We start from the raw sequence: 13,890 nt of genomic DNA, 5'->3' as shown, positions 1-13,890 counted from the left end.
GGTCATTGCTCCCGACTTGGACCTTTCTCCTCTTGACCCCGACAAGATTGTAGTAGATGGGGCCATTGTCTCTCCTCCCTGACCTGAGACTGACTCCGACCTGAAGACGAGGGGGCAGAGGATAGTGGAGTCTCCTCCTTGTGAGGGGTGTCAAGGTGGAAACCTGCCGAGTTCATCTGGGGTTCCCTTTCAAGGTCTTGAATAGTCTGCTCCGTCCTCCCTTGGTGCTACTCCAACTTCTCTCCCTGCTGATCTTCGTTCTGGCGGTGCTGATCTTCCTTCTAATTGATATTTGGCTATTTGGGGGCCGGCCTGTGGGCCCCTCATTTTTAAACAATTTTTATATTTTTGTTTATTGATGGTGGTTCGTCCTTGACATTTTCTGGCCTTTTATAGCCGTAAACAAAAGATGCGCTTTAATGTTTACCCCATTTTTTGGATAAAGGGTTTAAGTTTAATTGACGCCCGTGCATGCTTTCTTTTTTGTTTAGGTTTTTCATAAGAAACCCTTTTTGATTTTTTGTCTTTGAGAAAAGCCTCTTATCTCTGGGCAAGCTGTGTTTTTGTCTAAGTTATCTTTGATTTTACAAAGACTTGAGACAACTTCTGTCCTTTTTGATGGTTTTCTTTTATCTCCTTTTGTATTCCTTATGAATTCAAATTTTCTTATTTGAATTGTGAATAACTTAGGCTATTTTCGCGATGCATTTTTGATTTTTCTCGGTTTTTACGACTTGTTGGTCGTTATGTTTCCGAGTTACATGATCGGCTTTTTTAACCTCTTTACATCGACTTGTACCTTATCGTTTTATCCTGACGACCACTTAGGTCGGTCATGGGATTTTTACGTTTTGTCGAGCTTAAGTCGGCGTGTTTCGTAGAAAAAATAACTTAATGGAATTTACAAAGAGATGTGGAAAAAATATCTTTATTTATTGGCAAAGGTACTTTTTGCTACTAAGGGGTTTAAAAATTGTTGCCCCTTAGTATCCACTTTGATGCCTCGTTAAAGCCCCCCTTCAGGAAAACCCTTTCTTGGGAAAAAAACCATGAAGTCGGAAAAAAGAGTACATCGGGGAGTGGAGTTCGGTGCCGTCCAAGTCGGTCACCTTGTAGTAACCTTTTCCTAGGACCTCACTAATTTTTTATGGCCCTTTCCAGTTGGCAGCAAGCTTTCCATCCCCAGACTTGTTAACTCCAATGTCGTTTCTGATCAAGACTAAGTCGTCTGGAGTGAAGCTTCTTCGAATGAATTTCTTGTTGTATCTATTCGTCATCCTTTGCTTTAGCGTTGCTTCTCTTATCTGGGCTTGTTCTCGGATTTCGGGAAGTAGCTCGAGTTCTTCTTTGTGCCCTTGTATGTTGCCAACCTCGTCGTAGAAGCTCACCCTTGGACTTTGCTCATTGATCTCAACTGGTATCATGGCTTCTACGCCATAAGCAAGTCGGAAGGGTGTTTCCCCTATGGCAGACTGAGGTGTAGTCCGATAAGCCCATAGTACTTGAGGGAGTTCTTCATCCCAGGCTCCTTTTGTATCTTGCAACCTTTTCTTCAGCCCAGTCAGTATGACCTTGTTAGCCGCCTCGGCTTGCCCATTTGCTTGTGGGTATTCTACCAAGGTGAACTGATGCTTAATCTTCATACTGGCTACCAAGTTTCTAAGGAGGAGTCAGTGAACTGAGTTCCATTATCAGTGGTGATGGAGTAGGAAACCCCATATCTAGTGATAATGTTTTTGTAGAGGAATCTCCGACTTCTTTAGGCTGTGATGGTGGCTAATGGTTCTACTTCTATCCACTTCGTGAAGTAGTCTACTCACACTATTAGATATTTCACTTGTCCAAGCGCTTGGGGAAAGGGCCCTAGTAGGTCCAATTCCCATTTTGCAAACGGCCATGGAGATGTTACGCTAATGAGCTCCTCGGGGGGAGCGATGTGGAAGTTTGCATGCATTTGGCATGGATGACACTTCTTTACAAACTCGGTGGCATCTTTCTATAAGGTCGGCCAGTAGAACCCAGCTCGGATGACTTTCCTGGCCAATGACCTTGCTCCAAGGTGATTTTCGCAGATACCATTGTGGACCTCCTCCAGTACTTCGACCGTCCTTGAGGTCGGGACGCACTTCAATAGTGGTGTGGATATTCCTCTTTTATAGAGGATATTTTTCACCAAGGTGTAGTTCTGTACTTCCCTTCGGATTTGCTTGGCCTCTTTTTCCTCTTTGGGTAGGATATCGAATTTCATGTATTCGATTAGTGGGTTCATCCATCCGAGGTCGAATCCGGATACTTCTAGGACGTCTTGTCTACCGTTTGTTTTTGCAACAGAGGTCTCTTAGAGAGTTTCTTGGATCAGGATTTTATTATTCCCCCTGGCTTAGTACTTGCTAGCTTGGAGAGGGCGTCTGCTCTGCTGTTGAGATCTCGAGTTATGTGTTTAACCTCAGTCTTTGCAAAATGCCTAAGATATTCCAAGGTTTTATCTAGTACCTCTTCATTTTGGGGTCTTTGGCCTGGTACTCTCCATTTATCTGGGAGGTCACCATCTGAGAGTCGCTGAACACAACTACTTTGGTTGGGCCGACCTCTTCTGCCAGCTTTAATTCTGCAATCAAGGCTTCATATTTTGCCTGATTGTTGAAGGTTGGGAATTCAAATTTGAGGGAGACTTCTACTTGAGTTCCCTCTTGGTTAACTAATAGTATGCATGCACCGCTTCTGACTTTGTTGGAGGATCCGTCTACGTATAGTTCCCACACAGTGGAAGCTTCCTCTTGATCTCCTGCATATTCTGCCACGAAGTCGGTGAGGCACTGGGCTTTGATTGCCGTCCGAGTTTCATACTTAAGGTCAAACTTGGATAGCTTTATGGCCCATTGAACCATTTTGCCCGCAACATCCGTTTTATAGAGGATTTGCTTCATGGGTTGGTTCATTCGAACTCTTATTGTGTGAGCTTTGAAATAAGGCCGTAGCCTTCGAGAGGCTACTATCAAGGCGTACGCAAACTTCTCGAGTTTTTGGTACCTTAGTTCAGGGCCTTGTAGAACTTTGCTGGTGAAGTATACAAGATGCTGCCCGACCTCATCTTCCCGTATTAGAGTGATGCTACAGCTTTGTTAGCTACGGACAAATACAGGATGAGTTCTTCCCCAACTTTAGGTCGGGTCAGAATAGGAGGTTGGCTTCCTGGAATGCTTTACGTCGGTATTTTTACCGGTAAAGAGATTCATAGAAACGGTCGCGTTGTAGATATAGTCTCTAAACCAACAAAAATCCCTTCGTACAAATGTTTTGGGTGTCACAAGTAACAAACCCCTTTAAAAATTGTTAACCGAGTATTCAAACCTCGGGTCGTCTTCTCAAGGAACTGTGAGGAAGTATGTTCTTATTATTGGCTATAAGGGTTGTAATCGGGGTTTAGAAGATGAGAAACAAGTAATTTAAATGACAAGTAAAGTAAATGGCAATTAAAATAAGTAAATACTGTAAAGCAGACTTTTGGCAAGGTAAGGGAAGTTGGAGGTCCAACGTAGTTATCTCTCTCAACTATAATGAAAGTTGAATCTAAACTCCACTTGGTCAACCTGTACTAGGGCAACGGAAAGTCAAGGGACTAATTAAATTGACCTTTGAATCCTATTTATTTCCTAAGAAAAGGTTGAGATTACTTAAGCTCAGCTCAATTAGCAAGATAAGGATTATCAATTATGTTGAGTTTAATAACTGTTGAGTTACTGAATTCTTAACCAGAACCAAAAGGGTAAAAAGTAAAATTGCTGGAATAATAAAAATATCCTTAGATGGGAAGCAATGGTAACTGGTGCACGAAATTATGATCATCAATGGCGCCATCAACATGGTACGCTCAATTGTAATCTCAACTTTTTATCACAACTTCGCACAACTAACCAGCAAGTGCACTGGGTCGTCCAAGTAATAAACCTTACATGAGTAAGGGTCGATCCCACGGAGATTGTTGGTATGAAGCAAACTATGGTCACCTTGTAAATCTCAGTCAGGCGGATATCAAAAGGTTATGGAGTTTTCGAAATCAAATAAGAAGTAAACATAAAATAAGGATAGAAATACTTATGTAATTCATTGGTTAGAATTTCAGATAAGCGTATAGAGATGCATTCATTCCTCTGAACCTCTGCTTTCCTGCTGTCTTCATCCAATCAATCTTACTCCTTTCCATGGCTGGCTTTATGTAAGGGCATCACCGTTGTCAATGGCGACATCCCATCCTCTTGTGAAAATGGTCCAAATGCTCTGTCACAGCACGGCTAATCATCTGAGGTTCTCGATCATACTGGAATAGGATTCACCCTCCTTTTGCATCTGTCACTACGCCCAGTACTCGCGAGTTTGAAGCTCGTCACAGTCATTCAATCCCAGAGTCCTACTTGGAATACCACAGACAAGGTTTAGACTTTCCGGACTCTCATAAATGCCTCCATCAATCTAGCTTACACCACGAAGATTCTGATTAAGAAATCCAAGAGATACTCATTCAATCTAAAGTAGAACGGAAGTGGTTGTCAGGCACGCGTTCATAGGGAATGATGATGATTGTCACGTTCATCACATTCAGGTTGAAGTGCGAATGAATATCTTAGAAGAGAAATAAGTTGAATTGAATAGAAAAACAGTAGTACTTTGCATTAATCTTTGAGGAACAGCAGAGCTCCACACCTTAATCTATGGAGTGCAGAAACTCTACCGTATGAAAATACATAAGTGAATATAGAGGGTAAGCATGGCCGAGTGGCCAGCCTCCCATGGAGGTCTAGAGATCTAAAAATGATCAAAAGATCAAAAGATATTCAAAAGATGTCTAATACAATAGTAAGAAGTCCTATTTATACTAAACTAGCTACTAGGGTTTACAGAAGTAAGTAATTGATGCATAAATCCACTTCCGGGGCCCACTTGGTGTATGCTTGGGCTGAGCTTGAAGTCTACACGTGGAGAGGTCATTCTTGGAGTTGAACGCCAGCTTTTGTGCCATTTTGGGCGTTGAACTCCACTTTGCAACTTGTTTCTGGCGCTAGACGCCAGAATTGGGCAGAGAGCTGGCGTTGAACGCCAGTTTGCGTCATATAAATCTGGGCAAAGTATGGACTATTATATATTTCTGGAAAGCCCTGGATGTCTACTTTCCAACGCAATTGGAAGCACGCCATTTTGAGTTCTGTAGCTCTAGAAAATCCACTTTGAGTGCAGGGAGGTCAGAATCCAACAGCATCAGCAGTCCTTTTTCAACCTCTGAATCTGATTTTTGCTCAAGTCCCCCAATTTCAGCCAGAAAATACCTGAAATCACAGAAAAACACACAAACTCATAGTAAAGTCCAGAAATGTGAATTTAACATAAAAACTAATGGAAACATCCCTAAAAGTAACCAGATTCTACTAAAAACATACTAAAAACAGTGCCAAAAAGCGTATAAATTATCCGCTCATCACAACACCAAACTTAAATTGTTGCTTGTCCCCAAGCAACTGAAAATCAAATAGGATAAAAAGAAGAGAATATACTATAAATTCCAAACTATCAATGAAACATAGCTCCAATCAGATGAGCGGGACTTGTAGCTTTTTGCCTCTTGAATAGTTTTGGCATCTCACTTTATCCATTGAGGTTCAGAATGATTGGCATCTATAGGAACTCAGAGTTCAGATAGTGTTATTGATTCTCCTAGTTCAGTATGATGATTCTTGAACACAGCTACTTTATGAGTCTTGGTCGTGGCCCTAAGCACTTTGTTTTCCAGTATTACCACCGGATACATAAATGCCACAGACATATAATTGGGTGAACCTTTTCAGATTGTGACTCAGCTTTGCTAAAGTCCCCAATTAGAGGTGTCCAGGGTTCTTAAGCACACTCTTTTTTTCTTTGGACCTTGACTTTAACCACTCAGTCTCAAGTTTTCACTTGACACCTTCACGCCACAAGCACATGATTAGGGACAGCTTGGTTTAGCCGCTTAGGCCAGGATTTTATTCCTTTAGGCCCTCCTATCCACTGATGCTCAAAGCCTTGGGATCCTTTTTATTGCCCTTGCCTTTTGGTTTTAAGGGTTATTGGCTTTTTTGCTCTTGCCACTTGGTTTTAAGAGCTTTTGGCTTTTTCTGCTTGCTTTTTCTTTTTCTTTCTATTTTTTTTCGCTATATTTTATTTTCTTCTTTTTTTTTTCTGGAAGCTTTGTTCTTTGCTACTTTTTCTTGCTTCAAGAATTATTTTTATGATTTTTCAGATTATCAAATAACATGTCTCCTTGTCATCATTATTTCAAGAGCCAACATATTTAACATTCATAAACAACAACTTCAAAAGACATATGCACTGTTCAAGCATTCATTCGGAAAACAAGAAGCGTTGTCACCACATCAATATAATTAAACTAAGTTCAAGGATAAATTCGAAACTCATGTACTTCTTGTTCTTTTGAATTAAAACATTTTTCATTTAAGAGAGGTGATGGATTCATAGGACATTCATTACTTTAAAACATAGTTACTAACTACTAATGATCATGTAATAAGACACAAACATAGATAAGCACTTAACATAGAAAACGAAATACAGAGAATGTAAGAACAAGGAATGAGTCCACCTTAGTGATGGTGGCGTTTCCTTCTTGAGGAACCAATGATGTCCTTGAGCTCTTCTATGTCTTTTCCTTGCCTTTGTTGCTCCTCCCTCATTGCTTTTTGATCTTCTTTTATTTCATGAAGGATGATGGAGTGCTCTTGATGTTTCACCCTTAATTGTCCCATGTTGGAACTTAATTCTCCTAGGGAGGTGTTGATTTGCTCCCAAAAATTCAGTGGAGGAAAGTGCATCCCTTGAGGCATCTCAGGAATTTCTTGATGATGAGCTTCCTCATGTGCCTGTTGAGATCCATGAATGTGCTCTCTTGTTTGCTCCATCCTTTTCTTAGTGATGGGCTTGTGAGATGAATCTTTCCATCTCCCATGGCTCAGAGGTGGAAGCAATTGTCTTCCCTTTCCTCTTTCTTGAGGTTTCTCTGGCCTTAGGTGCCATTAATGGTTATGGAAAAACAAAAAAGCTATGCTTTTACCACACCGAACTTAGAATATTGCTCGCCCTCGAGCAAGAGAAGAAAGAATAGATGAAGAAGAAGAAGATATGGAGGAGATGGAGGGATGTGTGTATTCGGCCATATGGGTGGGAAAGAGATTTTGAATTTTGAAGGTAGGTGGGGTGTATGGATGTGAGTGGTAAATGGAAAACAGAAGGGAGATTGAGGTGATTGGTGAAGAGTTTTGGGGAAGAGTGTTTATGGAATTGTGTGAAAGAGGGGTGAGAAGAAGTGAGTGGAGGTAGGTGGGGATCCTGTGGGGTCCACAGATCCTGAGGTGTTCAAGGATTTACAACCTTGCACCAAATTGGGCATGCAAAATACCCTTGCACACAACTCTAGGAGTTCAGCATCAGATTGGTGCTTGTTCTGGGCGTTGAACGCCCATTTGTTGCCTATTTCTGGCGTTGAACGCCAGAACCATGCTTGTTCTGTGCGTTCAGCGCCAGCTCTTCTCCAGAGTGCAATTCTAGCGTTCAAACGCCCAGATGCTGCCCATTTTGGGCGTTCAGCACCAGAACCATGCTCTGTTCTGGCGTTGAACGCCAGCCAGATGCTTCTTACTGGCGTTCAAACGCCAGTAAGGTCTTCCTCCAGGGTGTGATTTTTCTTCTGCTGTTTTTGATTCTATTTTCAATTTTTATATTTATTTTGTGAATCCACATGATCATGTACCTATAAAGACATATAACTAGTAAAAATATAGTTAAATAAAAATTGGGTTGCCTCCCAACAAGCGCTTCTTTAATGTCAATAGCTTGACAGTGGGCTCTCATGGAGCCTCACAGATGTTCAGAGCATTGTTGAGACTCCTCAACACCAAACTTAGTGTTTGGTTGTGGCCTCCCAACACCAAACTTAGAGTTTGACTGTGGGGGCTCTGGTTGACTCTGTTTTGAGAGAAGTTTTTTATGCTTCCTCTCCATGTTTACGGAAGGATAACCTTGAGTTGTAAACACAAGGGAGTCCCCATTCAATTGAAGGACTAATTCACCTCTGTCAACATCAATCACAGCTCTTGCTGTGGCTAGGAAGGGTCTTCCAAGGATGATGGATTCATCCTCATTCTTCCCAGTATCTAGGACTATGATATCAGCAGGGATGTAAAGGCCTTCAACCTTTACTAAGACGTCCTCTACTTGTCCATAAGCCTGTTTTCTTGAATTGTCTGCCATCTCTAATGAGATTTTAGCAGCTTGTACCCCAAAGATTCTCAGTTTCTCTATTACAGAGAGGGGCATGAGGTTTATCCCTAAACCAAGGTCACACAGAGCCTTTTCAAAGATCATGTTGCCTATGGTACAAGGTATTATGAACTTTCCAGGATCCTGTTTCTTCTGAGGCAATGTCAGTTGATCCAGATAACTTAGTTCATTGGTGAACAAGGGAGGTTCATCTTCCCAAGTCTCAATACCAAATAATTTGGCATTCAGTTTCATGATTGCACCAAGGTACTTGGTGACTTGCTCCTTAGTGACATCCTCATTCTCTTCAGAAGAGGAATACTCATCAGAGCTCATGAATGGAATAAGGAGGTTTAATGGAATCTCTATGGTCTCTAGTTGAGTCTCAGATTCCTTTGGTTCCTCAAAGGGAAGCTCCTTATTGATCACTGGACGTCCCAGGAGGTCTTCCTTACTGGGATTCACGTCCTCTCCCACACTTATAGGTTCGGCCATGGTAATTAATTCAATGACCTTGCATTCTCCTTTTGGATTCTCTTCTGTATTGCTTGGGAGAGTACTATGAGGGATTTCAGTGATCCTTTTACTCAGCTGGTCCACTTGTGCCTCTAAATTTCTAATGGATGACCTTGTTTCATTCATGAAACTCACAGTGGCCTTAGATAGATCAGATACTAAGTTTGCTAAATTAGAGGTATTTTGTTCAGAGTTCTCTGTCTGTTGCTGAGTGGATGATGGAAAAGGTTTACTATTGTTAAACCTATTTCTTCCACCATTATTAAAGCCTTGTTGAGGCTTTTGATCCTTCCATGAGAAATTTGGATGATTTCTCCATGATGGGTTATAGGTGTTTCCATAAGGTTCACCCATATAATTTACCTCTGCTATTGCAGGGTTTTCGGGATCATAAGCTTCTTCTTCAGAAGATGCCTCTTGAGTACTGTTGGATGCAGCTTGCATTCCATTCAGACTCTGAGAAATCATATTGACTTGCTGAGTCAATATTTTATTCTGAGCCAATATGGCATTCAGAGTATCAATTTCAAGAACTCCCTTCTTCATAGGCGTCCCGTTACTCACAGGATTCCTCTAAGAAGTGTACATGAACTGGTTATTAGCAACCATGTCAATGAGTTCTTGAGCTTCTGCAGGCGTTTTCTTTAGGTGAATGGATCCACCTACAGAAGTATCCAATGACATCTTAGCCAATTCAGATAGACCATCATAGAATATATCCAAGATGGTCCATTCTGAAAGCATGTCAGAAGGACACTTTTTTGTCAGTTGCTTGTATCTTTCCCAAGCTTCATAGAAGGATTCACCTTCTTTCTGTCTGAAGGTTTGAACATCCACTCTAAGCTTGCTCAGCTTTTGAGGAGGAAAGAACTTGGCTAAGAAAGCCGTGACCAGCTTGTCCCAAGAGTTCAGGCTATCCTTAGGTTGAGAGTCCAACCATACTCTAACTCTGTCTCTTATAGCAAAAGGGAAAAGCATGAGCCTGTAGACTTCAGGATCTACTCCATTAGTCTTAACAGTATCACATATCTGCAAGAATTCAGTTAAGAACTGAAAAGGATCTTCAGATGGAAGTCCATGAAACTTGCAGTTCTGCTGCATCAGAGAAACTAATTGAGGTTTCAGCTCAAAATTGTTTGCTCCAATGGCAGGAATGGAGATGCTTCTTCCATGTAAATTGGAATTAGGTGCAGTAAAGTCACCAAGCATTCTCCTTGCATTATTATTATTCTCGGCTGCCATTTCCTCTTCTTGTTCGAAAATTTCTGAAAGGTGCTTGCTGGATTGTTGTAATCTAGCTTCTCTTAGTTTCCTCTTCAGAGTCCTTTTAGGTTCTAGATTTGCTTCAACAAGAATATTCTTGTCTTTGCTCCTGCTCATATGAAAAAAGAGGGACAGAAAAATAATAATAATAATAATAATAGGGATCCTTTTTACCACAGTATAGAGGTCCCTGTGTGAATAGAAGAAAAGAAGAAGAGAAAATCTGAACTCAGAGAGAGAGGTGGTTCAGATTTTTGGTGAGTGAGGAAGAGATGTTAGTAAATAAATACACAAATAGAAGAAGATGAGACGGGGAAGTGAATTTTCGAAAATAATTTTTGAAAAAGAGTTAGTGGTTTTCGAAAATAGTTTTTGAAAAAGGTTAGTAATTTTTGAAAATTAAAATCAAAAATTAAAATAATTAGTTAATTAAAAAGAAATTTTGAAAAAAAAGGAAGATATTTTCGAAAATTAGAGAGAGAGAGTTAGTTAGGTAGTTTTGAAAAAGATAAGAAACAAACAAAAAGTTAGTTAGTTAGTTGAAACAAATTTGAAAATCAATTTTGAAAAGATAAGAAGATAAGAAGTTAGAAAGGATATTTTAAAATCAAATTTTGAAAAAGATAAGATAAGAAGATATTTTTGAAAAGATATGATTGAAATTAGTTTTGAAAAAGATTTGATTTTTAAAATCACAATTAATGACTTGATTCACAAGAAATCACAAGATATGATTCTAGAACTCAAAGTTTGAATCTTTCTTAACAAGCAAGTAACAAACTTGAAAATTTTGAATCAAAACATTAATTGATGATGTTATTTTCGAAAATTAGGAGATAAAGATAAGAAAAAGATTTTGAAAAATATTTTTATAATTTTCGAAAATAAATAAGAAAAATGAAAAAGATTTGATTTTTGAAAAAGATTTTGATTAAGATAAGATTTTTAAATTGAAAATTTGATTTGACTCATAAAAACAACTAGATTTTTAAAATTTTTTTTTTTTGAAAAAGTCAAATCTAATTTTCGAAATTTTAAGAGAGAAAAAGGGAAAGATATTTTTTTGATTTTTTGAATTTTTATGATGAGAGAGAAAAACACTAAAAATGCTCAATGCATGAAAATTTTGGATCAAAACAATGAATGCATGCAAGAATGCTATGAATGTCAAGATGAACACCAAGAACACTTTGAATGTCATGATGAATATCAAGACTTATTTTTGAAAAATTTTTAATGCAAAGAAAATATGCAAGACACCAAACTTAGAAATCTTTAATGCTCAGGCACTAAGAATTCAAGTGCATATGAAAAACACCATACAACACAAAACAAGAAAACATCAAGATCAAACAAGAAGACTTACCAAGAACAACTTGAAGATCATGAAGAACACTATGAATGCATGAATTTTTTTGAAAAATGCAAGATGAATATGCAATTGACACCAAACTTTCAACTTGACTCAAGACTCAAACAAGAAACCTGAAATATTTTTGAATTTTATGATTTTATGATTTTTTTGTATTTTTATTTTATATTTTTTGAAAATCATTTGAAAAAGAAAAATAAGGATTCCAAAATTTTTAATATGAATTCCAAGAATCTTACAATCTTAATCTAAAGCTCCAATCTAAGGGTTAGACATGGCTTAATAGCCAGTCAAGCTTTAGCATGAATATGGGAGTAATTTATTCAATTTTAAGCCAAAACCTCTGTCCAAAAGAATTCAGACATGGTTTTATAGCCAGCATGCTTCAACATGCTTCATGAAAATCTAGAATTCATTTTTAAAAATTCTGAAGAAAAATAAATTTTTGAAAACATTTTTATTTTAATTTTTTTTTCGAAAACAAAGGAGAAATTTTTGAACGATTTTTTTGAAAAAAATTTTTGAAAACTTTTTGAAAAGAAAACAAAAAGAAAGTTACCCAATCTGAGCAACAAGATGAACCGTCAATTGTCCAAACTCGAACAATCCCTGGCAACGGCGGCAAAAACTTGGTGCACGAAATTGTGATCATCAATGGCGCCATCAACATGGTACGCTCAATTGTAATCTCAACTTTTTATCACAACTTCGCACAACTAACCAGCAAGTGCACTGGGTCGTCCAAATAATAAACCTTACATGAGTAAGGGTCGATCCCACGGAGATTGTTGGTATGAAGCAAACTATGGTCACCTTGTAAATCTCAGTCAGGAGGATATCAAAAGGTTATGGAGTTTTCGAAATCAAATAAGAAGTAAACATAAAATAAGGATAGAAATACTTATGTAATTCATTGGTTAGAATTTCAGATAAGCGTATAGAGATGCATTCGTTCCTCTGAACCTCTGCTTTCCTGCTGTCTTCATCCAATCAATCTTACTCCTTTCCATGGCTGGCTTTATGTAAGGGCATCACCGTTGTCAATGGCTACATCCCATCCTCTTGTGAAAATGGTCCAAATGCTCTGTCACAGCACGGTTAATCATCTGAGGTTCTCGATCATACTGGAATAGGATTCACCCTCCTTTTGCGTCTGTCACTACGCCCAGTACTCGCGAGTTTGAAGCTCGTCACAGTCATTCAATCCCAGAGTCCTACTCGGAATACCACAGACAAGGTTTAGACTTTTTAGACTCTCATAAATGCCTCCATCAATCTAGCTTACACCACGAAGATTCTGATTAAGAAATCCAAGAGATACTCATTCAATCTAAAGTAAAACGGAAGTGGTTGTCAGGCACGCGTTCATAGGGAATGATGATGATTGTCACGTTCATCACATTCAGGTTGAAGTGCGAATGAATATCTTAGAAGCGGAATAAGTTGAATTGAATAGAAAAACAGTAGTACTTTGCATTAATCTTTGAGGAACAGCAGAGCTCCACACCTTAATCTATGGAGTGCAGAAACTCTACCGTATGAAAATACATAAGTGAATATAGAGGGTAAGCATGGCCGAGTGGCCAGCCTCCCATGGAGGTCTAGAGATCTAAAAATGATCAAAAGATCAAAAGATATTCAAAAGATGTCTAATACAATAGTAAGAAGTCCTATTTATACTAAACTAGCTACTAGGGTTTACAGAAGTAAGTAATTGATGCATAAATCCACTTCCGGGGCCCACTTGGTGTGTGCTTGGGCTGAGCTTGAAGTCTACACGTGGAGAGGTCATTCTTGGAGTTGAACACCAGCTTTTGTGCCATTTTGGGCGTTGAACTCCACTTTGCAACTTGTTTCTGGCGCTGGACGCCAGAATTGGGCAAAGAGCTGGCGTTAAACGCCAGTTTGCGTCATCTAAACTTGGGCAAAGTATGGACTATTATATATTTCTGGAAAGCCCTGGATGTCTACTTTCCAACGCAATTAGAAGCGCGCCATTTTGAGTTCTGTAGCTCCAGAAAATCCACTTTGAGTGCAGGGAGGTCAGAATCCAACAGCATCAGCAGTCCTTCTTCAACCTCTGAATCTGATTTTTGCTCAAGTCCCTTAATTTCAGCCATAAAATACCTGAAATCACAGAAAAACACACAAACTCATAGTAAAGTCCAGAAATGTGAATTTAACATAAAAACTAATGAAAACATCCCTAAAAGTAACCAGATTCTACTAAAAACATACTAAAAACAGTGCCAAAAAGCATATAAATTATCCGCTCATCACAACACCAAACTTAAATTGTTGCTTGTCCCCAAGCAACTGAAAATCAAATAGGATAAAAAGAAGAGAATATACTATAAATTCCAAACTATCAATGAAACATAGCTCCAATCAGATGAGCGGGACTTGTAGCTTTTTGCCTCTTGAATAGTTTTGGCATC

At 39.0% G+C, this 13,890-nt stretch overlaps 1 non-coding gene across 1 annotated transcript; it reads left to right on the top strand.

The window, feature by feature from the left end:
* The first annotated feature begins 9,555 nt into the window (after positions 1 to 9,555).
* Positions 9,556 to 9,663, top strand: LOC112781094 (small nucleolar RNA R71). The gene has a single exon (XR_003191890.1). It is a non-coding gene; the product is annotated as a small nucleolar RNA R71 (small nucleolar RNA).
* Positions 9,664 to 13,890: the final 4,227 nt, after the last annotated feature.

Source organism: Arachis hypogaea, chromosome 19 (genome assembly GCF_003086295.3).
Source record: "Arachis hypogaea cultivar Tifrunner chromosome 19, arahy.Tifrunner.gnm2.J5K5, whole genome shotgun sequence".
Taxonomy (NCBI): Eukaryota; Viridiplantae; Streptophyta; class Magnoliopsida; order Fabales; family Fabaceae; genus Arachis; species Arachis hypogaea.
The sequence above is the reverse complement of the archived record's forward strand: the minus strand, read 5'-3'. Positions and strand labels throughout refer to the sequence as shown.